Below are 25,369 nucleotides of genomic sequence, written 5' to 3' on the forward strand. Positions count from 1 at the left end.
CATGAGCATGGAATGGTCTTCCTTCTTTTTGTGTCTTCTTCAATTTATTTCATGAGTGTTCTGTAGTTCCTTGAGTACAGATCCTTTACCTCTTTGGTTAGGTTTATTCCCAGGTATCTTATGGTTCTTGGTGCTATAGTAAATGGAATCAATCCTCTCTTTTTCCTTTCTACACTTTCATTGTTAGTGTATATAAGAAAGCAACTGATATATGTAAATTTATTTTGTATCCTGCCACATTACTGAATTGCTGTGTGAGTTCTAGAAGTATGGGGATGGAGTCTTTTGGGTTTTCCATATGAAGTATCATGTATTCTGTGAAGAGAGAGAGTTTGACTCTTCATTGCCAATTTGAACACCTTTTATTTCTTTTTGTTGTCTTATTGCTGTTGCTGTTGCTTCAGCAACTATTTTGAACATCAGTGGTGAGAGTAGACATGCTTGTCGTGTTCTTGATCTCAAAGGGAAGGCTGTCAGCTTTTCCCCATTGAAGATGATATTCACTGTGGGTTTTTTCATAGATATATTTTTATGAAGTGGAAGAATGCTCCCTCTGTCACTATACTTTGAATCGTTTTAATCAGGAACGGATGCTGTATCTTGTCAAATGCTTTTTCTGTATCAATTGAGAGGACCATGTGGTTCTTCTCTCTTCTCTTACTGATTTGTTCTATCACAGTGATTGATTTGCAAATGTTAAACCATCTGCATCCCATGGATGAATCCCACCTGGTCATGGTGGATAATCTTTTAAATATACTGTTGGATCCTATTAGCTACGATCTTGTTGAGAATCTTGGCATCCATATTCCTCAGGGATATTGATCTGAAATTCTCCTTTTTTGGCAGTTTCTTTTTCTGGTTTGGGGATCGGAGTAATTCTGGCTTCATAAAAAGAGTTTGGAAGTTTTTCTTCTGTTCTGTTTTTTGAAACAGCTTCAGGAGAATAGGTATTATTTCTTCTTTGAATGTTTGGCAGAATTCTCTAGGGAATTCCTCAGGTCCTGGGCTCTTGTTTTTTGGAAAGCTTTTGATCACTGCTTCAGTCTCGTGACTAGATATTCATATATTCACGTTGTCAATTTCTTCCTGATTCAGTTTTGGAAGTTTATAGGTTTCCAGGAATGCATCCGTTTCATCTAGGTTGCTTAACTTATTGGCATATAACTGTTGATAATAATTTCTGATAATTGTTTCTATTTTCTTGGTGTTAGTCATAATCTCTCCTTTTCATTCATAATTTTATTAATTTGGGTCTTCTCTCTTTTCTTTTGGATTAGTTTGGCCCATGGTTTATTGATCTTATTGATTCTTTCAAAAAACCAGCTTCTAGTTTCCTTGATGTGTTCTATTATATCTCTAGTTTCTATCTCATTGATCTCTGTTCTAATCTTAATTATTTCCCTTCTTGTGTGTGGGGTTAGCTTAATTTTTTGTTTATTATCCACTTCTTTAAGGTGTAAAGAGAACTGTGTTCTGTATTTTTCAATTTTTTTGAGGGAGGTTTGGCTGGCTATGTATTTCCTCCTTACAACTGCCTTTGCTGTATCCCATAGGTTTTGGACTGAAGTGTCTTCATTCTCATCAGTTTCCATGAATTGTTCAAGTTCTTTGATTTCCTGGTTGATCCAAACGTTCTTAAGCAAGGTTGTCTTTAGCTTCCAAGTGTTTGAATTTCTTCCAATCTTAGAGAAGGAGTTTTCAAATACATATTTGTCTTATAGCTACATATGCTTATATCCCCAGATGTCTGGGACCTATTATACCATGTTCACTATTAGAAAAATGGATGGAGTAACTAAGGTTCATTTTTATAGAAAGGACTACTCCTAGGAGTAGATTTACAGATTTCTCGCTATAAGGAAATGTCATGTTCCTACAGTTCTTGAGCTTGCAATTTTGTAAGCCAGTTTAAACCTTACTTTTTCCTTTCAGAAAACAATGTATTGAATCCCATTCTTTACTTCTGTACATTTGAAAAGTGATCCATGTCACATCTGGTGTCTTTTACCTAATGTGATGCCACAAACTGCCTGGAGACCACTACCAGAGACATTAAGTATAGGTTGGAAATTTGATTGGAAAATTCCTGTGCACTTCAAGAATGAATCATGAAGCCTAGAGCATGGGCTTAGCAGCTTGTGTATCCTTTCTGCAACCTCTTAGATATGCTTATGGGTGGCTTGCATAGAAGAGACTACCTTCTCTCCTTGTTAATCTTAGCAGATGCCTCAATATTTAACAGAACAAAAGCATTGGTGCTTTTGGTTACACCAGCATACATGTTTTGAAAGTGGAATATTAAAAGCTTCTAACTAATTCAAGTTGAATTTAAAGAATGCCTGCAGTATTAGGCTAGGTTAGACTGTGCTGCAGGAATGGATAAATCCTGATTTGTCTCAGTGACTGACCATGTACACATTTAATCCTTACTAAGTGCAACCTGCTACAGGCTCAGCAGTCTTCCCTGATACCCCGCTTCCTGGTGTGACTCAGGGCTCCTGATGCCTTTCATCTTGTAGCAGCTCTGCTGTTGGACATAGGCTCCCTGGTTCCTATAGCCAGGGAAGAGAATTTAGAGGGTAGTTCATGGGACTTTCACTGCTTTAGCTCTACAATGACAAATGTCATGTCCCAGCATAGTTTACTGGCCAGAACTAGTCACTTGGCCTCACCTGACTGCAAGGTCTCTGTGAACAAGCTCTGTTTCAGGTCTTAGAGAGCAAATCTAGAGTTAATGAATGCTGTGAAAGTCAACCCCACCTACAGTGTGCCGCCTACCTTGCTACGTGGTGAGGATAACAACGATGAATGTAATAGAGTGTGAGCATTTAAGGAACTCATAATCCATTGGCTTAATAATATGTTTATGAAGTTTAAGGAAAGTATCCACATTGAAAAAACAAGACATGAAATTGGCTATATTGAATGGTTTCAGTTATATAAAATATAATTGGCATCAATCACACGAAAACATGCATATCACAGTATAAAGAAAGAGTGGCCTTAATGTGAAATTAACAGAACTTAATGTGAAATTAGTAATTTATTGAGACTTTAACTTCACGTTATTTTGGCTACCTATAAAATTTTGGCTTCATGCAGTTTAGTGGGATTCTTCTTCTTCTTCTTCTTCTTTTTTTTTTTTTTAAGATTTTATTTATTCATTCGAGAGAGAGGGAGAGCACGAGCAGGGGGAGAGACACAGGGAGAAGCAGACTCGCCGCTGAGCAGAAAGCCTGACATGGGGCTTGATCCCAGAATCCTGGGATCACAACCTGAGCCAAAGGCAGAGGCTTAACCTACTGAGTCACTCAGGTGCCCCAAGTTTTGTGGGATTCTACAGCAAAATAAAACAAAAACAAACAAACAAAACAACCAAAAAACCCTTATTTGTTAATATTGAACTGCAGCTGATGCTACGGAGGAAGCAACTCGGCATACAGAAGAACTTGCAGGATTTTAGAGAGCAAAATGGAAATCTCTTTCAAGCGGAGACCAAGCAGATTCAGGGATTCCCAAGAAGAAATGAGGGTTCCACAGATTTAGAGAATTTTCAGCAACGGGGGGAGGCTAGTCTCATCTCCTTTTGCCAGTTGAGTAGGTCTTAAAAAAGAAGGACCTTTGTCAGCTTTTTCTCTCCTCTGAGTTATGTGCTGTCCAGTTCCAAGTCCTTCAGGAAGTGTTTTCTTTCTTACCCATTTTAGAGTTGTTTTTTCCTGAGAATAAGAGTAAAATTTGCTCATTGAAGAAAATTCAGAAAGTATAGGAAGATGGAAATAATCAGGGGCGCCTCAGTGGCTCAGTTGTTTAAGGGTCCGACTCTTGATTTCAGCTCAGGTCATGGTCTTAGGGTCATGAGATCAGGCCTCTGCACTGCTGGGTGTGGAGTGGGCTTAGGATTCTCTCTCTCTCCCCCCAAAAAGAGGGGTGGATAATCATTGTTAGTGCCCTTGTCCAGGGACGACCTCCACTAACATTCTGGTATATTTTACTTTAGACCTTTTAAATATGTATTATTTTATATCGTTGAAACCATGCCTTTTACACAACATTAGGTTTTGCCTTGTTAATAGAGAAACTATTTCATACTTAATTTTCATAAGCATATTTTAAAAATATGGGATAACAGTTTATTCTATGAAAATTAGAAACTATTACTATTCTGCTAATATCAGTCACATGGATTGCTTCTAAGTTTAAACTATTAAGAATTGGCCTCTGACGAATAGCAGCAAATAGTAGGTAAGGCGTTGACCTTACAGTCCTGGACTAGACTTAACAATCCTTTTGGTTGATGGAAGTGTTCCATGGAGTGTCCTCTCAAAAGATAAAACCTAATACCATATTTGTTTGAAGGGACAGTGAGGAAAGGTGATAATAAAATCATCTCCCACATATCACAAAGCTTCTTAAAGGAGTAGATGTTGAGCTAATTTGGAAAACCATGCTAAGGATAGAAGCACATTCCAGATTAAGAAAGATGTGAAAAGCAAGTCTGTCCATTAGTTTGGGCCATAATATGGCTGCACAGCAAACAACCAAAAAGTTACAGCCACATGCAAAGTCAGCATTTATTTAGCTTGTCCCCATACAGATTGGCCAGGATCATCTGATCTAGGCAAGTCTTCACTAGGTGGCTCTGCTTCAGATCCCAGGAGTTGAGAGTGTCCCAGGCAGGTCTGTGGGTAGACTAAGGCAGCTTCAGTCAATGTATGCTTACCCTCCCGGCATCAGAAAGATAATGAGGATGTGATCTTCTCATATCTCTGGCAGAGCAAGCCTCTTTCTCACCCCTGGTCAGGCCCTGACCATATCTTGCCTGCCAGCATTACAGTGGCCAAGGTAAGTCACATGCCCACACCTGAAGCAAGAGGAGGAAAAGTGCTTTCAGACCAGGGAGGTTTTGGAGAGGAGTGAATACCTCTGAACAAGAATCTATACTACCACAGCAAGCGGCAAATCTTTTTTTTTTTTTTTCTTAAGATTCTCTTTATTTATTTGACTAAAAAGGAAAGAGAGAGCGCGTGAGCACACAAGCAAGGCAAGCAGCAGCAGAGTGAAGCAGGCTCTCTGCTGAGCAAGGAGCCCAATGTGGGGCTCGATCCCAAGAACCTGGGATCATGTGCTTAGCCGAAGGGAGACGCTTAACACAGGCACCCAGGCCCCCCAGCAAGGGGAGAATCTTATAATGTCTTTTATCAAGGAACTCCTGTCTTCTACAAAAAAGGGGAAGAAGACCTCTTGAGATCTCCTTGTTTCTTTCTTTTCCACACATTTACCTAACTATGAAGAGGATGTTTCTGTGAAGAGCCTTGGCATCCTGTGAGCGAATGAGGGAGATCTGGGCCCAGACTTGAACATGGAGTCCCCTACGCAACATTTTCATAGACACAATGTCTGTGTTTGTTCTCTAGGCTTTAAGGAAGAATCTGCTTCCGTTGACCCTGTGTCAGGCAGTACCAACCTTATTTGTCCTTCAGGACAGCAATCCTTAATCCTGGCTGTTCATTAGAGTCCATTAGGGAACATTGAAAAACTACAGGGTGCCTGAGGCCCCCAAATCAGTGAGCTCATAATCTGTGGGGCCTGAGGCCCCCACGTAGAGACGTTTGAGGTGCCCAGTGAAAGCACTGTGTGTTCAGCATTGAGAATTACTGCTCTGGTACAACCATATTCCCCTCTTTCCGTCTATTTTCTGTTTTCCCAGGCCCAGCATCCTATTCACAGCCCTGTCTAACTCCTCTCTCACCTGTCGTAGCCTACTGAAACCTGTACAACCCGCTGATACTTTATCAGCATTTCTTGAAGGGGGGCTACCTTAGAAAACCTATATGCTTCTGCCTCAAGAAATTGATTAGATGGGATGAGCACTGGGTGTTACAAGCAACTGATAAATTATGGAACACTATACCTGAAACTAATGATGTACTATATGTTGGCTAATTGGATTTAAATAAAAAAAGGAAAAGAAAAAGAGAGAAATTGATTAGCTGAGCTGTACCTCAAGCTATATAAACTCAGTCCGGGAAGCACATTAGAGTTACATCGGGAGGGGACACCTGGGTGGCTCAGTCATTAAGCGGCTGCCTTAGGCTCAGGTCGTGATCTCAGGGTCCGGGATCAAGCCCCGCATCGGCCTCCCTGCTCAGTGGAGAGCCTGCTTCCCACTCTCCATCTCCTGCGTGCTGTGTTCCCTCTTGTTCTTGTGTTCCCTCTCTCTATCTCTCCATCATAAATAAATTTTAAAAAAATTACTTTGCGAATTAAAAAAAAAAATACCCCAAACCCCAAAAAATGGAATGTCTTTACCCAGCATCAAGCCCTAGAGATCCTGGCTCAGATGTTACCCTAGCCAGCGATGGTGTTTTCAAAGGGCTCAGGTAATTTTACTATGTAGTCAGTTTTGAGAATCCTAGAACTTTGATAGGGCGAGCCCATGAGCAGTCATGGAGGCAGAGAACCAACCCCAGGGCACAGAAGATGAATATTTGTATCTTTCCTGGTCCCAGGCATCTTTGAACAATGAGAGGTATCTCTTTGGGTACAGCAGATGAGGAAATCGGGCCCAGGTCATGAGAGTGATAATGAAGAGTGTGTCTGGCTGTGTAGGAGTGCATGCAAACGGGAGTGATGGAAAATGGGATCTGTGAGCAAGAGAAGTGGAGACGAATGCTCGGGTCTTGGTCTCCAGTATAAGGCCAAGGGCTGGAAACCTGATTTACTAGACATTTGGGAGTTCCGCTAAGTTCCTGAGCAACACAGCTCTAAGCCATCAAGTGCTTCTTAATTTCTTCTTTGAAATCACCTTATTTCATCATGATTAGTGTGTCTCTGTGACAGTGTTATCCATTGTTGCCTGTGTGTGTCTAGTCTGTCTGGTATACTAAGCAAATGTGCCTCTTGGGGTATACCCATAAGCAACAATATGTTTATTCTGTAGTCCCTTTAAAAATGTTTGTTGGAGCTCGCTCTTTGCTTGTCTCAGGATGAGAATCTAAGAGGCCCTTGGCTACTCCAATTAATTGTACATCATCGGCACTATTGAAGACCAGCTTTGTCCTCTGGACCTTTAAAATTGATTTGTCCCCTCGTGGGATGCAGAAAGTATTCTTCGGAGGGAAGCCTCCCTTCCTGCTTCCAAATTACTGGGGAATATCTAATTTTAGACACCTTGGTAATAGCAAATATATTTTTGTCTGACTGGTAACTTCTGCGGCCACTAGGAACCAAGTATTGCCTACAGTTTCTGCTCAAGTCTGTTTTCCACTTGCACAGGACTTAACAACACTCATGCTCACTCTCTGCTGCCTGGCACACTTCTGGTCCATGAGAAACACTTACGCATCTTTTGTGCCAGCAAACTCTGGTGGTTCAGGCTGACCCCAACTCGGGCACCATTCTGTTGACTTCTCTTTAGTGGTTAGTCAGCTTGCCTCTGGACCATTGCATTTGCAGGAAGAAGTCAGACACCAGGCCCTGAGCCTTTGTAACTGGGGGTGGTGGGGGTGGTGGTGAGTGCTCTGAGTGTTCCATGGAAACCCCTTTCACCAGTGCGAGGTGAGGCATTTCCTTACTCTGACTCGGGGTTGGGGTGAGAGTCACCCCACACTAATGAGACTCTCCAAAAATGCCTCCCCAGAGCTGCTGAAGAAAAATGTGTTAATCACAATTAACTAAGTCACTGATGCTATTTAACCTGAATTGTTCTACTTAGAGTTACCCAGGTGAGAAAGTGGTTCCATTGCAGACCACACCTGCCTTCATGACGATCGATTTGGGACTCATATTTAAAACTACTGATTGTTTTCTCTGTCCTTGGCATATTAATGCATCTTCATACTTATGGCTCATTACTCCCTTTGGCAGTCTTATGGGCCTCTTATTTCACTTCTGTTTCAGCTCTTCTGGTAAATGACTGCCTGCCTGCCCACTCCCTCCCACCCCCTGAGAACCCCAAAGCAAATTTTAGGTATACCACATAGCCTGTATTTATAATCATGTTGCTCAAAACATTCTCTCCAGCTTTCATAAAAATACGCCAAGCCAGTTCTGCTGATGTGCTAACAGAGATATGTAAGAACACATGCAAACATTTTTATTTATATAGCTACACGTAGATGCAGTTAAAAATAAATAAATATTAGGCAGTAAATTCAACGGGCTAAGGGAAAAGAGCATTTTGATTGCATTGTTGGAGTAGATGGGAATTTGAATGGCATTGTTTCTCAACCCTGCTGGAGGCTGGGGGATAGTAAATTTTTCTCGAATGCCATTTAAAGCTCTGTGCTCCTTGCTATTTGTCTTGCCAGGGATATCATAGGTCTTGATGGATTTGTTATATGCAGTCATGCGTGGCTGATGGTTCCACCTCTGTGACCGTCCCACTAGGAATTCCATTACGCGGCTGTCCTTTGGAAATCTGCTTGTAGCTGGAGACTGCTGTGTTGCCCTGTGCCCTGCAGCTTTAGGCTGGTAAACTCCTTATTTGTTGTGTGGCTAGGCGCTTAATACACGGATGTGAGCCAGAAAAAAGGTTTCGTTTTAACCTTCCCAAGTTGCTAAATATAATTACATCTTTTTATACATCTTTACTATCCTAGAGACCCTGCTGGACATTACCTAATTCTTTTAGAAGGGGAATGAGTTCTTTGGGTTCTTAAGAAGTGGTAGAATAGTCTTCATTTTTGCTCTAGTTGACACCACCTATCGGAAAATTTTCTTGCAGTGTATTAAAATGAGTTCTCTCTGCAGGAGGGAAGTAGCCCTGCCTGACACAAATGAGTGGAAGTTTTATTTTTATTGCTGTATTCATTTTCATTATTATTTTTAATGTTTAGTGAATCACCAGCAGATTGGAGAGCTCACCAAGAGGTTCCAGACTTTGTTCTGCATAAGCAACAGGGGATATTGACAAGACGTGATTTCTAAATTGAGATTCCTTAGCAGGTGCAATTGAGACTTGTATTAAATTCAGTAGGAAAAAAAAATAACCAGAAGGGGGTTCAGTTCAATGTTTACCTCTTGCAAACATCTCTCATCACTCCTCCATCATTTGGAGTCTCTCTGGGGGGGAATCTCTTGCTTTCAGTGGCAAGTATTCATTCTTCATGAAGAAGTTATCATGAGGTGAGGGTGCCTGGGTGGCTCAGTTGGTTGGGCGACTGCCTTCGGCTCAGGTCGTAATCCTGGAGTCCCGGGATCGAGTCCCACATCGGGCTCCCAGCTCCATGAGGAGTCTGCTTCTCCCTCTGACCTTCTCCCCTCTAAATGCTCTCTCTCTCTCTCAAATAAATGAATAAAATCTTAAAAAAAAAAAAAAGAAGTTATCATGAGGGGTTGGGGGATGTCCTTTCTTTGTTGACGTCCTGGGATCTAAAAAACTTCCACCAACAAATAGCTTGAGTTTTTTGTATGTATTGTAGAGAAGTGTTGATTGAGTCTCTTTGTACTTCTCAAATTTCTAAAATTATGTTCTTCAAGGAAAAAGGGCTGTGGATTTACTATATTATAAGTAAGATAATTTCTTTAGTATTTTTATCTTCAAAGCTCCTATAACATTGACATTCAAATCTATGTATATTAAACATTTGTCTATATAAAATGAAAGATTTTTTTCTGTATCCATCTTTCAGTAAAATTAATAATTATTCTTACTTTAGGTAGAAATTAATGTAGTCTGGTTCCCTTTTTCCTCCTATTTTGCTCTTTCCTGGGTGACTAGAATCCTTCTTTCCTCTCAGTGAATATTTGCAAGTGGAGTGTTGTTGCCTCTCTCCTTCAGTCCAGTAAGCTCCACACTGTATTGTTGGCTTAATATATGACCCATGTTAGCACTTGTTAGAGGAGGGTTAACTTATGTGCATGTGTTAGTGCTGTCTCGGGCAAAGATGGAATTCTGCAATTTATAGCAATGCCCTGATGGTCCCCATTTATTTGTTTTTTAATACAACCTACCTCATCTTTGTCTCTCCCCCAGTCTCCCAGCACACTTTGAATTGCCTTAAAGGCTGTCCATTTGCTAAAAATCATTTTCAATAACTTATCTTCTTTCCTACCTATTTTCTCTAGAAATACATTGTTCATTTCTTTTATTTTTTTTTAAGATTTTTATTTATTTATTTTTGAGAGAGACAGTGAGAGAAAGCATGAGAGGGGGAAATGTTAGAGGGAGAAGCAGACACCCTGTGGAGCTGGGATCCTGATGCGGGACTCGATCTCGGGACTTCAGGATCATGATCTGAGCTGAAGGCAGTTGACTAACCAACTGAGCCACCTAGGTGCCCACATTGTTCATTTCTTAAAGATATGTATAATTCCTTCAGGTATGCTATTTCTATCACAGCAAATATATCCCTAGGTGTTTTCTGAGTGAACTATTAAAGCTTTTAAATAAAGCTAAGCATGTAAAATGGTCAATAGCAGATTATTCTTGTTCCCAACAATACTGATAACTGGGGATTCCACAGATGGTGTTTCCATTCTCTTTTCCCTTTGTTAAGCACCCTGCCATGGTTCTTCTTCAATCCCACCTCACTCCCCTTTTTTGGTGTCCACTGTTCTAGCTTCCAGAATCTCTTTGAAGAAACAAAGACGATGCAAATAGAATATCTAATACATGCCCAAAGGACAATCTTTTCTTTTCTGCTCTTCTGCTCCTGTCCTTATCCCTCATTTTTCCTGTTTCTGGATTAGGCATAACCTTTAATATTTTTCCATTTTTAAAAAAGATTTTGTTTGCTTATTTATTTGAGAGAGAGAGAGTGAGAGAGAGGGACTGCAAGCATGAATTGGGGGAGGGGCAGAGAGAGAGGAAGAGACAGGCTCTCCACTGAGTGGAGAACCCGTTAAGGGCCTCAATGCCGGGATCATAACTTGAGCCAAAGGCAGACAATTGAGCTGCTGAGCTACCCAGGCACCCCTAATATTTTTCCATGTTAAAACAATGGTGCCCATTAATATCTATTAAATAGGTATGCAGGAGAAAATTTAATTGGCACCATCCTGCCCTTAAAAACGAAGAACAGGGATGGGTTAAATCATTCTGGATGAAGAACCAGGATCTGAACTTACTGCCATTGATTCAGGGCTATTTTTTCTCTCTCCCTTGCAATAGCACTGCGAAGTCAACCATAGCACAGATTTTCAGAAATAAATAGAATACTTAAATTAGAGCTGTGACCTGCTTTTAATAATTAGCTAATAACAAAATACTGACCAGAAATTTACCTAATTACCCACCATATGTGAAATCTTCCCTGTGTTTCTTGGATATGAGGGAATAAATTAATTTAGATTTGAATCAAATCCATTTAGTTGGAATTAAGTTCTAGCTGTAGATTGTCCTCAAGAAATATATACGTAAATAACTCTGTATCTTAGAATGATGTTTAAATCTTGTGACTTTGACTTCAGAAGTTTCTAGTGTTAGAATTCATAGGATTTGGTTGCATCTAAGCTGAAGCTGAACTTCTTTTGTGGCTCTTAGGCTGCTCTTATCATTACTCAACAGAGGCGGCATGAACATTGTAGACACCTAGAGCTGGATGAAACACTGGAGACTGCAATTTAAGCTTTTCATTTTACAATTAGGATATAGACTAAATAGAGTGACTTGCCCAATGATGCACAAATTGCTGGAGGCAACACAAGGCATCTTGATTCTGAATTGTTTTCCTACCTCCCTAACCCATGTTTCGACACAATTTGGTAGAGTACCAGAGCCTTGTTTCTCAAGTGACAGTTTATTCTTCATTTGAAAACAAACTCTCTGCCTGCTCTAGAAGATAATTCTGGGTCTATTTGTATCCATTTTTAGATTTCTGGGATCTTTTCTCCCAGCATGCTAAGGCATAATTGTTTATTGTTTCAGAGAGTGATCAAATTGCAATAAAGCTTGATCTAGAGAGACCCTGGGCTCATTCTTGTAGGTCCTAGGAAAGGTGACAATTGCAGTGGGGGATGAGAATTTTCTGTACCAGAAGAAGAAGCTATTTTAAGAGAAGTTCCTGCTCTGCTAGTATCAGTTACTTTCTTTGTAGATTTGACTCATTCTTCTAGGCATTTTAATTTTGAATGATATGAGGGATATATGCATATATATCCAGATAGTTAGATATTTAAGCAGAAGAAGCATGAAGTTCTCTCTTGATTACAACCCCCCCCCAAATAATCTCACCTTAAAAAATAAACTATAGCTGGGTAATGGTTTTCACTGTCTGCACAGGATGTTCATTAGGAATCTGGGGTGTGAGGTTGATGCACCATTGCCAGCAAGTACAGCACTATTTGTGATCAATCAAAAGACTTCAAAAACTCATTCAAAAGTTTATTCCAGGTAGAAAGAAGGTCTTTGTGAAGCCCTCTCCTTTTACTGAAGATTTATTTACTTATATGAGAGAGGGAAAGAGTGTACCAGCAAGAGGTCGGAGGGGTCAGAGAGAGAATCCACAAGCAAACTCCCCACTGAGCGCAGAGCCCCACAGGAGCTCTAGGTAGGGCTGGACACAAGGCTTGATGCGGGTGCAGCCAGGGCTCAGTTGCACGACTCTGATGTCCTGACCTGAGCCGAAATCCAGAGTCGGCTGCTTAACCAACTGAGCTACCCAAGTACCCAGGACTTTGTGAAACTCCTTCTGTATCTGATAGGTGTTCATGGATAGTCCACTGCTGGTACCCAGGGGAGGGCCACAGTAGAATGTGGCATCCATACTGTCATTCAACTGCTTTCACACCTTTCCTTCTCAGGCCCAAATCATGGGTAAGCCCACATAACAACGTCTCCAAAAAAAAAAAAAAAAAAAAAAAAAAAGCTGCATGCTTATTGGTCTACATGAGGTTACAAATCTCTGTTCCCATTCAGGGAAAAGAAGTTCAGCCTAGCGGAATTTAAAAATTTTTCACACTGCTTTTACATATTCACAAGCATGCTAAAATTTTATATACTTTTGTGTCATGATCTGCTATGTCATGGTATGTGTACTTATGTACTGACCATCGTTTTTCTTAGCACTGTCTTGTACCTGTTGCACAGAAGTCTAACTCCTACCTTTGGTCTCACCCAGACAGAAGTTATCTACCCCCTTCCCCACCCACCCCTTGGACATCTTGATTCTCAGCGTGAGGAAGACCTCAGGGTCACCAGTGAACCACTTAGAAAATCTTCTCTTTACGTGTTGGGGGATTAAAAACAGAATTGCTCAAAAGAGCAGGAAGATTTCTGTCGTTCTACTATGACCGATACCTTGTAGTTTCACAGATTTCTAGCTTTACGTACTTCATTGGATCCTTCTAAAATGGTAGATTAATGAAGACAGGCTTTACAATCATGTTTTTCAGGTGAGGGAATTGGGTCTCAAAAGATAAAATGATACCAAAAGTCACCAAGTCACTAGGATGAAAACAAGACTGGGACACAGATTTGATTCTTGGTACAGAACATTTTCCTAAAGCATCCCAGGTCTCCATATTTTCTTATCTGCAGTTTCAAAGTTTGTTACCACATAAGCCGCCACAGAATCCTGAACCTACGACCCAAGTCAATATATGATACATGTTGCATGTTGTATGTGACTTTCTGCCAGTACAGCTGATAACGTTTGCCACTGATTAGGTAAATGATTGAGTGAAGCCCAGGAAGTCTCTAAGACAGTTACACATTTTCTAATCATGGCCTGAAGGAGGACAAGGGAAGGCAATGAACTTTATTGAGTGTCTATTAGATATAAATGCTGTGCAGTGCTTTACTTGTGAGCACAGCAATCTTGTGAGGGAGTTAGGTATTTTCTGCATTTTCACATTCAGAGATGAGAGGTTTTGAGAGTCAAATCATGCAGCTAGAAAGTAACACATTCAGGTGAATACATTATAATGAACCATACCCTTCTTCCTTGAATAAAATTGAGTTTCTCAATCAAGGCAAATATGTTTGTTCTCTCACTAAAAAGACCGGGGTGTTCTACACTGTTGAAATTGAGGTAGTCAGTTAATGAAGCACGGTATGACGTGGAGAGACAGATCAGGATTGGAATTTTAATCTATATATTATACTCTATTATTACCATCATCAAACCCAATAAATGTCAATATTTCTGGTCTTCTTTATTTCTTAGAAAAGAACACATTCCATTTTATTTAAACTGGTATTCTCTTGCAGTCATGAAATCTTTAACCATGTACTCATGTGGTGTCATGCACAGACATTTGCATATGTTAGTACCCAAGGGAGTCCTGGGAACGTCACATTTAATATACAGTGAATTTTAGAATAGGGACTATTTAATACTTATGCCTCCAGACATTCTCTGGAGAGTTCCAAGTTGGAAACAAAAAAAAAGAAATAAAAACTTTTTCAAAGCTCCTAACACATCTAAGAAGTGACATCCTGTTGACAAATACTTTGGCCGAATGCCATTAACTAAAACTTCTGCTAACAAATTTCATTGAAGTTTTATTGAAAAGAAAAAAGCAATTCCATTAAAATGACAACAATAACAGCAGTCAGTTCCAGCTTGATGGTGAAAACTGTGTTTAGGGGAGATGGTTCTGATCATATAAGTTTTTTCTTTTTTTTTAAAATATTTTATTTATTTATTTGACAGAGAGAAATGACAGAGAGAAATCACAAGTAGACGGAGAGGCAGGCAGAGAGAGAGGGAAGCAGGCTCCCCACTGAGCAGAGAGCCCAATGCGGGACTTGATCCCAGGACCCCGAGATCATGACCTGAGCCGAAGGCAGCGTCTTAACCCACTGAACCACCCAGGCGCCCCTGATCATATAAGTTTTTTCTTAATGAAAATGTGTACGTAACGGAATTTTCTCACATCCAGCCTCTTCTCTTGGCCATGAAATATCTCTATGGATATACTTGTCATCTTAACAACTGGCAGAGTATTTCTTTCATGCAAAGAGGTAACATTTACAATTACTGGTGAGATCTACTAGATGAATAGTGAGCCAAACAAGATCTTAAGTGTAAAGGCTTTTCTGGATGTACTGGTGGACCTTTATCACCAAATGTTGGTTCCTTCAGTTCTCTGATTAACATTTGAGTTTCTGGCTGCAGTGGTTTGAAGGTTGGGATTGATTCAAAGTACTTTTGTAATATTAACATCTACCTGTTTGAAGAGCTGCTTTTTTCCTTCTCACCTAAGACTGGTGTGTGTGTGTGTGTGTGCATGCGTGTGCGTGTGTTTTAGTTTCTTTGTTTTTTTTTTTTTAAATGTTTCAAGTTTTTATTTACTTTCCAGTTACTTAACATATAGTGTAATATTACTTATTTGTTTCAGGAGTAAAATTTAGTGATTCATCCCTTACATATAACACCCAGTGCTCATCACAACTGCCTTTAAAACCCATCACCCATTTCGCCCATCTGTCTTCCTTCAGGAAACCCTCAGTTTGTTCTTTATAGTTGAGAGTCTCTCCTATGGTTTGCCTCCCTCCCTCTCTCTCTCTCTTTTCTTTCCCTTATGTTTATCTGTTTTTGTTTCTGAGTGAAATCATATGGTATTTGTCTTTCTCTTTTCTTTTTTCTTAACATAATGTCATCCATGTCATTACAAATGGCAAGATTTCATTCTTTTTGGTGGATGAGTAATATTCCATTTTGCATATATGTCACCTCTTCTTTATCCATTCATCAGTCAGTGGACATTTGGTCTCCTTCCATGATTTGGTTATTGATAATGCTGCTATAAACATCTGGGCTCATGTGCCCCTTTGAATCAGTATTTTTGTATTCTTTGGGTACATACCTAGTATAATTGTGTGTGTCATAGGGTAGTTCTATTTTCAGCTTTGAGAAGTCTCCATATTGTTTTCTAGAGTGGCTGCAGCAGTTTGCGTTCCCACTGACAGTGTAAGAGGAGGCCCCCTTCTCTGCATCCTTGCCAACATCTGTTGTTTCTTGTGTTGTTAATTTTAGCCACTCTGATGGATGTGAGGTGATATCTTATTGTGGTTTTGATTTGTATTTCCCAGATGATGAGTGACGTTGAGCGTCTTTTCCTGTGTCTATTGGCCATCTGCACATCTTTTTTTTTTTTTTTAAGATTTTATTTATTTATTTATCTGACAGAGAGAGAGATCACAAGTAGGCAGAGAGGCAGGCAGAGAGAGAAGGAAGCGGGCTCCCTGCTGAGCAGAGAACCCGATGCGGGACTCGATCCCAGGACCCTGAGACCACGACCTGAGCCGAAGGCAGCGGCTTAACCCACTGAGCCACCCAGGTGTCCCCCCTTTTTTTTCCCAATTAAAAATTTCATTTGTTTTTAATTATTATGTTCAGTTAGCCATCATGTAGTACATCATTAGTTTTTGATGGGGTGTTCAATGATTCACTAGTTGCTTATAACACCCACTGTTCATCACTCCATGTGCCCTCCTTAATATCCATCACCCAGTTACCGCATCCCTCCACCCTCTTCCCTTCTGCCACCCGGAGCTTGTTTCCCAGAGTCCAGAGTCCCTCATGGTTTTTCTCCCTCTCTGATTTTTTCCCATTCAGTTTTTCCTCCCTTCCCCTGTGGTCCTCCATGCTATTCCTTATGTTCCACATATGAGTGAAGTCATATGATAATTATCTTTCTCTGCTGTACTCATTTCACTTAGCATAATCACCTCCTGTTGCATGCATGTCAGTGCAAATGGTAGGTATTCATCCTTTCTGATGGCTGAGTAATATCCCATTGTATATACGAATCACATCTTCTTTATCCATTCATATGCTGAAGAAACAGTATGGCTATTGTGGACATTGCTGTTGTAAACATTGAAGAGAATGAGCCCCTTCTTTTCACTATATCTGTATCTTTGGGATAAATACCTAGTAGTGCAATTGCTGGGTCATAGGGTCGCTCTATTTTTAATGTCTTGAGGAACCTCCATAATGTTTTCCAGAGTGGCTGCACCAGCTTACATTTTCACCAACAGTGTTACAGGGTTTCCCTTTCTCTACATTCTCACCAATATTTGTTGTTTCCTGTCTTGTTAATTTTTATTTACTTATTTCTTATTAAAATTTTTTAAAAAGATTATTTGTCAGAAAGAAGGAGAGAGAGAGAGAGAACACAAGCAGGGGGAGCAGCTGGCAGAGGGAGAAGCAGACTCCCTGCTGAGCAAGAATCCTGATGCAGGATTCAGTCGATTCCAGGATCCTGGGATCATGACCTGAGCTGAAGGCAGACACGTAACCTACTGAGCCACCCAGGAAGCCCCTGTTTTGTTAATTTTTACCATTTAACTGGTGTAATGTGGTGTCATTGTGGCTTTGATTTGTATTTTCCCAATGGCTAGTGATATTGAACTTTTTTTATATGTCTGTTAACCACTTGTGTTTCTTCTTTGGATAAGTGTCTGTTCACGTCTTCTGCCCATTTCTTGACTGGATTATTTGTTTTTGGGTGTTGAGTTTGATAAGTTCTTTATATATTTTGGATACTAACCCTTTATCATATGTGTCATTTGCAAATATCTTCTTTCATTCTATAAGTTGCCTTTTAATTTTGTTGATTTTTTTCACTATGCAGAATCTTTTTATTTTGATGAAGTCTCTGTGGTTTAGGTTTTGTTTGTTTGTTTGTTTTTGTTTCCCTTGCCTTGGGAGACATATCTAGAAAGAAGTTGGTATGACCAATGTCAAAGAGATTACTCTTTGTGTTCTCTTAGAGCATTTTTATGATTTCAGGCCTCATGTTTAGGTATTTAATCCATTTTGAATTTAATTTTGTGTTTGGTGTAAGAAAAGTGGTCCAGTTTCATTCTTTTGCATATTGCTTTCCATTTTTCCCAGCATCATTTGCTGAAGAGATTATTTTTTTCCTACTGGATATTCTTTCCTGCTTTGTTGAAGATTAATTGACCATATAGTATGGGTTCATTTCTGGGTTTTCTGTTCGATTCTTTTGGTCTATGTGTCTATTTTTATGGCAATACCATACTATCTGATTACTACTGCTTTGTAACTTAACTTGAAGTCTTGAATTGTGATCACGTCAGCTTTGCTTTGCTTTTTCAAGGTTGCTTTGGCAATTCAGGGTCTTTTATGGTTCCATACAAGTTAAAGGATTGTTGATTCTCACTCTGTGAAAAATGCTGTTGGTATTTTAATAGGGATTGCATTAAATGTGCAGATTGTTTTAGGTAGTGTAGACATTTTAACAATATGTGTTTTTCCAATCCATGAGCATGGAATGTCTTTCCACTTCTTTGTCATAGACTCCAAACTTTAAATGAGTACTTCAAGTATCTTGTTGAGAGTTTTGGCAGTTACTTTGCCTTGAGATATTCCTATGTCAATAGGACATAGTCATTTGTTTTTAAATGTTTGTAAACAAGTAAAATATAGGGCCTTGAATAGAAATATGAAACATTCATTACATTCAGCCAGGCTCCAACATTTGCCATAAAATCCTCTTGTCATCCCTATGTGATCTAACACCCAGTTGATGCAAATTAAATGTGCTTTAAGTTATCTGTCAATTACTGTTCTGTTTAGTTTCCTAAATGGAATCAGCAGCCTTGAGTACTAAAATTTCAGGGATGTCTTAGAAGGTAAGTTGTGGGATCATCTTTTATGCAAAGGGCGTAGCTGTTTCCTCCAACACTATTTCTTGACTGATAGACATTTGATATTTCTGAAAGTCCTCAAATTGCTTGAGTCTGTGAGAATGCATCCCTACAAGACCCCCAGAAATTGAAGCTACAGCTTTAGGGATAAATCCTGGCTGTAGCACAAAGACTGAAGTATCTTCCGAACAGAGTGCATAGACCTAGGAAACGTGTGCCTCTGTGTATGTTGGGCTCAGGCATGAAGAGTTACACTCATGGTCTGCTTGTAGAGAGAATAGTTCATTTTTCAGGTGCCACAGGAAAGGCTTTCCTGAGATACACTACTGGTTGGTTGGATTTAATCTCCTGGAATAGAGCCATCCCTATGGACTGTATGGCGGTGGATCCCTGGAACTATGTCCAGTCAATATGTCTGTCAGAAGACTTAGCAGCTCTATGATATGTAATTGAAGTTATTAATTGGAGAGAGTAAAACCTGAAAGGAGATTATAGTTTTTTTTTCCTTAAGATTTTTATTTATTTATTTGACAGAGAGAGAGATCACAATTAGGCAGAGAGGCAGGCAGAGAGAGAGGGGGAAGCAGACTCCCCGCTGAGCAGAGAGCCTGCGGGGCTTGATCCCAGGACCCTGGGACCATGACCCGAGCCAAAGGCAGAGGCGTAACCCACTGAGCACCCAGGTGCTCCAAGGAGATTAAACTTTTAAATGATACTTTTTAAAAATGATATTTTAAAATGATACTTTAAATGATAAAGACACTATCTACAGTTTTGTCACCAGAACTTTTGAATCTTCCCCAGAATGTTCTAGAGCTGCATTAATAGACTTCCCTATTGCCTCTAGTTCTATCTCATCCCAACAGCTGTCAGTTAATTAAAATGGGCCTCAACTTCCTGCATGCAGCACTGGGTGTGATGCATAAACAATGAATCTTGGAACACTGAAAAAAAAAAACAAAAAAAATAAAGTTAAAAAAAAGTCAAGCTACAAAAAGAAGAAAGAAATACTAAACTAATATTTGAGTACAATATAACAATAGGTATTGATATGGTTTAAAAATCCAACTTGAACAGTCTGACGTCAAAAGTAAGTTACATGTCATAATATGAATATTAATTTTTTGAAAAAAAAATAAATTTATTCTTAGAACAGTATATTTCAGGAACATATCTTAAAGTTTTATAACAACCAAAAGTATAATATTTATACATAATAAACCATGTAATATTTCTTCCTATACATTAAAAAAAACTAATTCTAAAAAAGAAATAAAATTGTTCTCTAGAACAAGATTTCTTAGGCTTTACTATGCATAAAAATATGTAAACAAATGTCCTGGGGATCTTGATAAAGTGTAGCTTCTGATTCAGTGGGTCTAGGGTGGGGCTTGAGGTTTATATTTTGAAAAAGCTCCTGGATAATAGAGATGCTGTTGGCCCATGGACCATTTGAGTAGCATAACTTCAGACTTGCTTTCAAGGAAATAAAATGAAATTAACATTTATGAGTTACGACTCAAGTCAGAAAGCTCCAGGCAATTTACAGATACTGTTTCACCCAGTTTTCTAAGGAATCTGAAAAAAGCACATGACATCCATTTTCAGATGAGAAAACAGAAGCTTGGGTACTTTAAGTTAGTCCAGGTCAGCTAGTTAGTAATGGCAAAGTAAGATTGGATCCTGGTTTCTCTGAACCCAAAGATTTTCATGCTTCTGCCTGACCATGCTGCCACCCAGTGCTGATGTCCCTCAGAGTCTGCTGACCTGCTGAGGTTTTTGTTGTCGAAACATATCCCAAAGGATAAGTAAACTAGCCAATTGAAACCCTTTCCACCCAAATCCCAATAATACAATAACAAAGTGATTCTTTTAGAAGTCATAAATATAGAAAAACAAGGAAAGCAGGAAGCCTTGGGGATACAAGAAAGCAGACAGGCACATGGTAACTGTACTAATAAACCAGAGAGAGCTGGGTCAGGGAGGCAGTGGGCAGAGCCAGAAGTCAGCTGATAGAATGGTCAGTGATTCTCAAGCCTCTGCCAGAAGGGTCATCTTGTGAGTTTATATCATTCACTAGAAGAATAAGCACTGGAAATTTTAGAGTAGCTCAGAACCTAAATAAGTAAGGAAGATGCTTGCTTTACCTCTGGAGGACAGTAGTGAAGTTCTGATAGGGACCTGATAAAAGGAATGAGAGTCGGGAGTAAAAATTTATTAAGGTGCGAGCGGCAAAGTGACAGTGGCCTGCAATTTGAATAGAAGGGAAATAAGAGGCCAGTGAGCATAGCCAACAATGACCTACTAGCCACTGACTCCAGGGAACGGCACTGTGACTCGTCCCCAGGTTTTGCTTGCTCCTGTAGGTCTGTCAGAATGGAGCTGACAGGTGCAGAGCAGGACCAACAGGTGAGTACCACAGCAGCCAGAGAAGCAAGGGGCGGCTGCCAGTTATCAAGGAAACAAAGTTTTGGCATGAGGATTTCATTCCTTCTAATCTGAGTGCATCTGGAGATCTGGAATCTGGAGTATCAAATTCTTGACCTAGGTATCTTTATTCATCCTGAGAACGTATTTTGCTGCAAATCCGTGACAAAGCTCCTGTTTCTTAGTTCACTGGAGGACAAAGTGTGAGTTGCTGAATTGTGGGAATCATCAATCTTTATTCTTTTAGGAGGTTTGGTCAAGAAGATGCATGGACCCTGTGGCTGTAGGGTACCCAAATGGTGATTCTACTTACAAGATGATAATTGTTTTAGTTGTCTTTTAGTTTTAAGCCCCATAAAGAGTCTTTAAAATTATGATTTCTTTTTAAATTTTCCTCAGTATCTTTGCACTCTGATTAGTATATACGAGTGTTTGATACATATTTTTTCACTTGTTTTTGAACTTTCCCAGAGGCAACACCTTAGGTTTTTGTTTTTGTTTTTGAAATAATAAGGTGCTTTATGTAACAACACACAAGCAGAAACTACCCCCAAAGTAGCACAGATATGCAATAAGGAAAAAATAGCTCAAATTTTGGATTTTGAAAGCACTGAATTTTCCTTTTCCGTTTTCAGTTGTGGGACAGAGGAAGGGACAGGGTCCTGAAGTTACTGTGGTATAGACATTAACAACCTTGGGTGATCCTGGATGTGTCATTACCTCTCTGGGTTTTGACATCCTGAAATATAAAAGGAAAGCTTATACTAAGCCATCTCTGTGATCCTGTTAGCTCAAACCCACGCTGATCCTGAAGATATAATCTTGGTTTTATAGATCTACATTTATGTCAAGGGAAATGTCATTGCAAGTTTTTCATCATCATAGCAAAACTGTTAAAGTAGCAGATTGAACAATACATTTGTATATCACAGTACAACAGGTCATCCCTCACTTATACAAATCTTGTTGAAGAAATGACAGTCAAAAGCCTCTCCAAATTCAGGCATAAAAAAATCTATAAAATTATATTCAACTGGTTACCAGCCTGTGTCTGACGTTTTAATAGAGTTATATTTCTTTTCTATGTTTAGAGAAGACTTTTCCAAATGAATGTGAGATGGGGCACTTGATTTGGCTGCCCTTTCTAAACTGTAGACTAAATTTATTAATGCAGCTCGTGACTTATCCTCTTAATTTGTAAACATTGTTTTTATTTTGTCAGAAGCCAATGTATATATTTTGTCATTATGGAAATGAATTTCAAGTAAGCAGAAATGAGAGAACAGATTATCCCACATGAAACAAATCTAATATGTGAAAACCTACATTAAAACATAATTCAATGTAGGGGTTTCTGGGTGGCTCAGTAGGTTAAAGCCTCTGCCTTCAGCTCAGGTCATGATCCCAGGGTCCTGGGATCAAGCCCCATGTCAGGCTCTCTGTTCAGTGGGGAGCCTGCTTCCCAGCCGCCCCCCCACCCCGCCTGCTTCTCTGCCTACTTGTGATCTCTGCCTGTCAAATAAATAAATAAAATCTTAAAAACAAAATAAATAAATAAAATTTAATGTAAAATTATTCACTTTCCCCAAATAATTATTTATAAATGTATTTATTCCTCAAGGATTATATTAGAGAACACTTAACCCCCTATTTATTCATTCATTCAATTAAAACAAATTCAACTTATGTACAATTTTTAGAATTTGATTTCTTGTTTAATTAGGTCAATTTGTGAGACTTAAGCAACTTATGATTTTTTTAAATGAAAGCACAAGTAGAATTTCTATTTGACAGCAATAATTACATTGAATTTAATGATAATGTAAAATGAGAGGGCAGATAAAACTAAAAAAAAGAAAAGACTAAGAAAGGCTACTGTAAAAAAAAAAGAAAAAATAAGGAAAAGAAGAAAGAAAAAAAAGAACTAATATGTTTCCACCTAAAACCTGAATAGAACAGATTAAGAAAAAAATACTGAATAGGCTAAGAAACATACATACAAAATCAAAATAATGATCTCATATGAGAATTTAAGGATTAAAAAAGCCAGAAGCCATCTCCCCTACCCGCCCCTGCCTCTCTGATTCTCTTTTATACATACACTGTCTTTTTCACTGGGAGCACACAAGGTTCGTTTATGTTTTATCTCCCATGTGGGAGGCACTAAGATTTGGAAGTTTAATTCTTTAAAGATTTTGCTATACTGGAGATTTAAACAGGATTGTTCAGCTGATGATACTAAGTTCCTAGTATGACGACCTTTTTAATGGCCTACATTTCTGGGCAAATGAATGAAAAATGTACATTCTCTGTGTAAGGAGCCAAGAAGTCTCTGAAGATGTAAAAAAACAAAAACAAAAACAAAAGCAAAAAACAAAATAAAAAATGTAAAGAAAAAAAAAGCAAAAAAAAAAAACTTATAAAAACTGATATTTATTTGGAAACTACTCTGAGCCAAACACTGTCTTAGTCCATCTGTGTGTGGGGCTGTTAATATTATTTGCACTTTTCCGAATCAAAAATTAAGGCCTGAAAAGAATCTTTAGCAAGTAGAGCATGTGGGCTTCGTCCCCCACCATTAGATTTAATACATCATCCCCTGCTCTAGATCATCAGGGATAAATATATCATTCCAGTGCCCTGTTTTCATCCATTCTTTGACCCCCTGGCACTTCTGTTACGCAGTGTCTTTTACATTACTCTTTCCTATCCCCATGTACTCATTTTCCTGATCACCCAGATTAGAACACACGTTCCAGTACAGTACCCTAAACAGTTCCTTAACTGCTCCCTCAACTTTTTCCCCTTCTCTCTTTCTGTCATGCTTACTTGATAATATCTCTACCACTAAACCCAACTCTCCAGATACTTAACCTCTGCATCCAAGCATCAGAGTGTGGTTGAAGAAAAACACAATCACACTGCCTCGTCAATGCTGAATTCTCAAAAACATCATCAGTGTCCCATAGTCAGCCTAGCAAATTCACCTTATTTTGGGGGCTGACTCATTCACACTTCCCTGTCTTCCAAATTCTAACACCCTCCCCTAGTGCTTTATTCCTTACTCCTCTGAAAAAGTAGGATCTATCAGAATAGACCTCATCCCCAAATCTCTTACTCTACCTGCATCCATTTCTCTTTCTTCTCTTTTTATTCTTGTTTCATGATTGAACTGACCCCAAACTAACCTTTAGTTTATGTACTTGTCTATTATGTATCAGTCCCTCTTCTTCTTGAAGAGCTTCTCTTTGCACCTTACTATTTTCTTTCTCTTGTAGATCTCGTCCATAAATACAAGATCATGCTATAAAATCTTTCACCTTAAAATATAGGAAAGCACCCACCTTTGATCAAGCAATTATCCCATTTGTCTGCTCCCTCTTAGAGCAAAATAAAAACTTGTCTCCACCCACTGACTGACTCTTCCTCTTCTGTCATTGTCTCTTTGATTCACTCCAGTTAGACTTTTGTTTTCACCATGCTGCCAAAATAACTCTTATAAAGGATATTTCCATTTTGCCAGGCTCAGTGGTCTTTTTTCAGTTTTTATATTATTGTATTTCTCAGCACCATCTGGCATTGATGATAATTCCTTTTATACAGAAACACCTTCTTACTGGCTTTCGGAGTCCTACTCTCCTAGTTTTCCTCCTCTCTTTTATCACTGTCTTCCAATCATCCACTTCCAAAAAAAACAATCACACTGTATGTAGGGTTTTGTTTTAATCACCTGTATACCTGGAACCTCTAACAGAATCTGGCACATGGGCACTCTGGAGATAATAGTTTCAGATGGAAAATTTAGGGAAGACACTAAAAACAGTGCCCTTGAACCAGACCTTAAATAGGGGGGAGAATTTCATAAAATATTTTATTTTGAAGTGTTGGGGGCTTGAAATCAGAAAAAAAGAAAAAGCATTAACAAAGATGCAACGTTAGAGATCATGGGACAAACACTGGAAATAATGACATGGTTTCTAGTCACACTACAGCATGGAGGCTAGGGTTTCAACATACAGATTTTGGGGTTTCACAAATACAGAGTTAATAAGAGACATCTACACTAAATCCAGAGGAGAGTGTACATGTAGAGCTCAGCTGTAGTTCCTGGCATTTGGGAAATATTAAAATACCCAGATGGAGTCTTACTAGAATACAGTGTATTGATTAAATAATGTTTTTGCAGGCCATATTTGCAAAATGCAGTTGTGTTTCATGCCAGTTATCAATTACTGACTTTTAGTTTAGGACCCCCCCCCCCCTTCTTGGCCTTGATTTTGATACTTGAGCTGAACTCTGTAAACATTAATCTCCTGGCGTAGCACGAGGCCCTGTCAATAAAAGGCACTGGGGGGAGCTCTCTTCCAGTTTCTG

Source organism: Mustela putorius, unplaced genomic scaffold, assembly GCF_011764305.1.
Source record: "Mustela putorius furo isolate JIRA1106 unplaced genomic scaffold, ASM1176430v1.1 tig00000281_pilon_pilon_pilon, whole genome shotgun sequence".
NCBI classification, from domain to species: domain Eukaryota; kingdom Metazoa; phylum Chordata; class Mammalia; order Carnivora; family Mustelidae; genus Mustela; species Mustela putorius.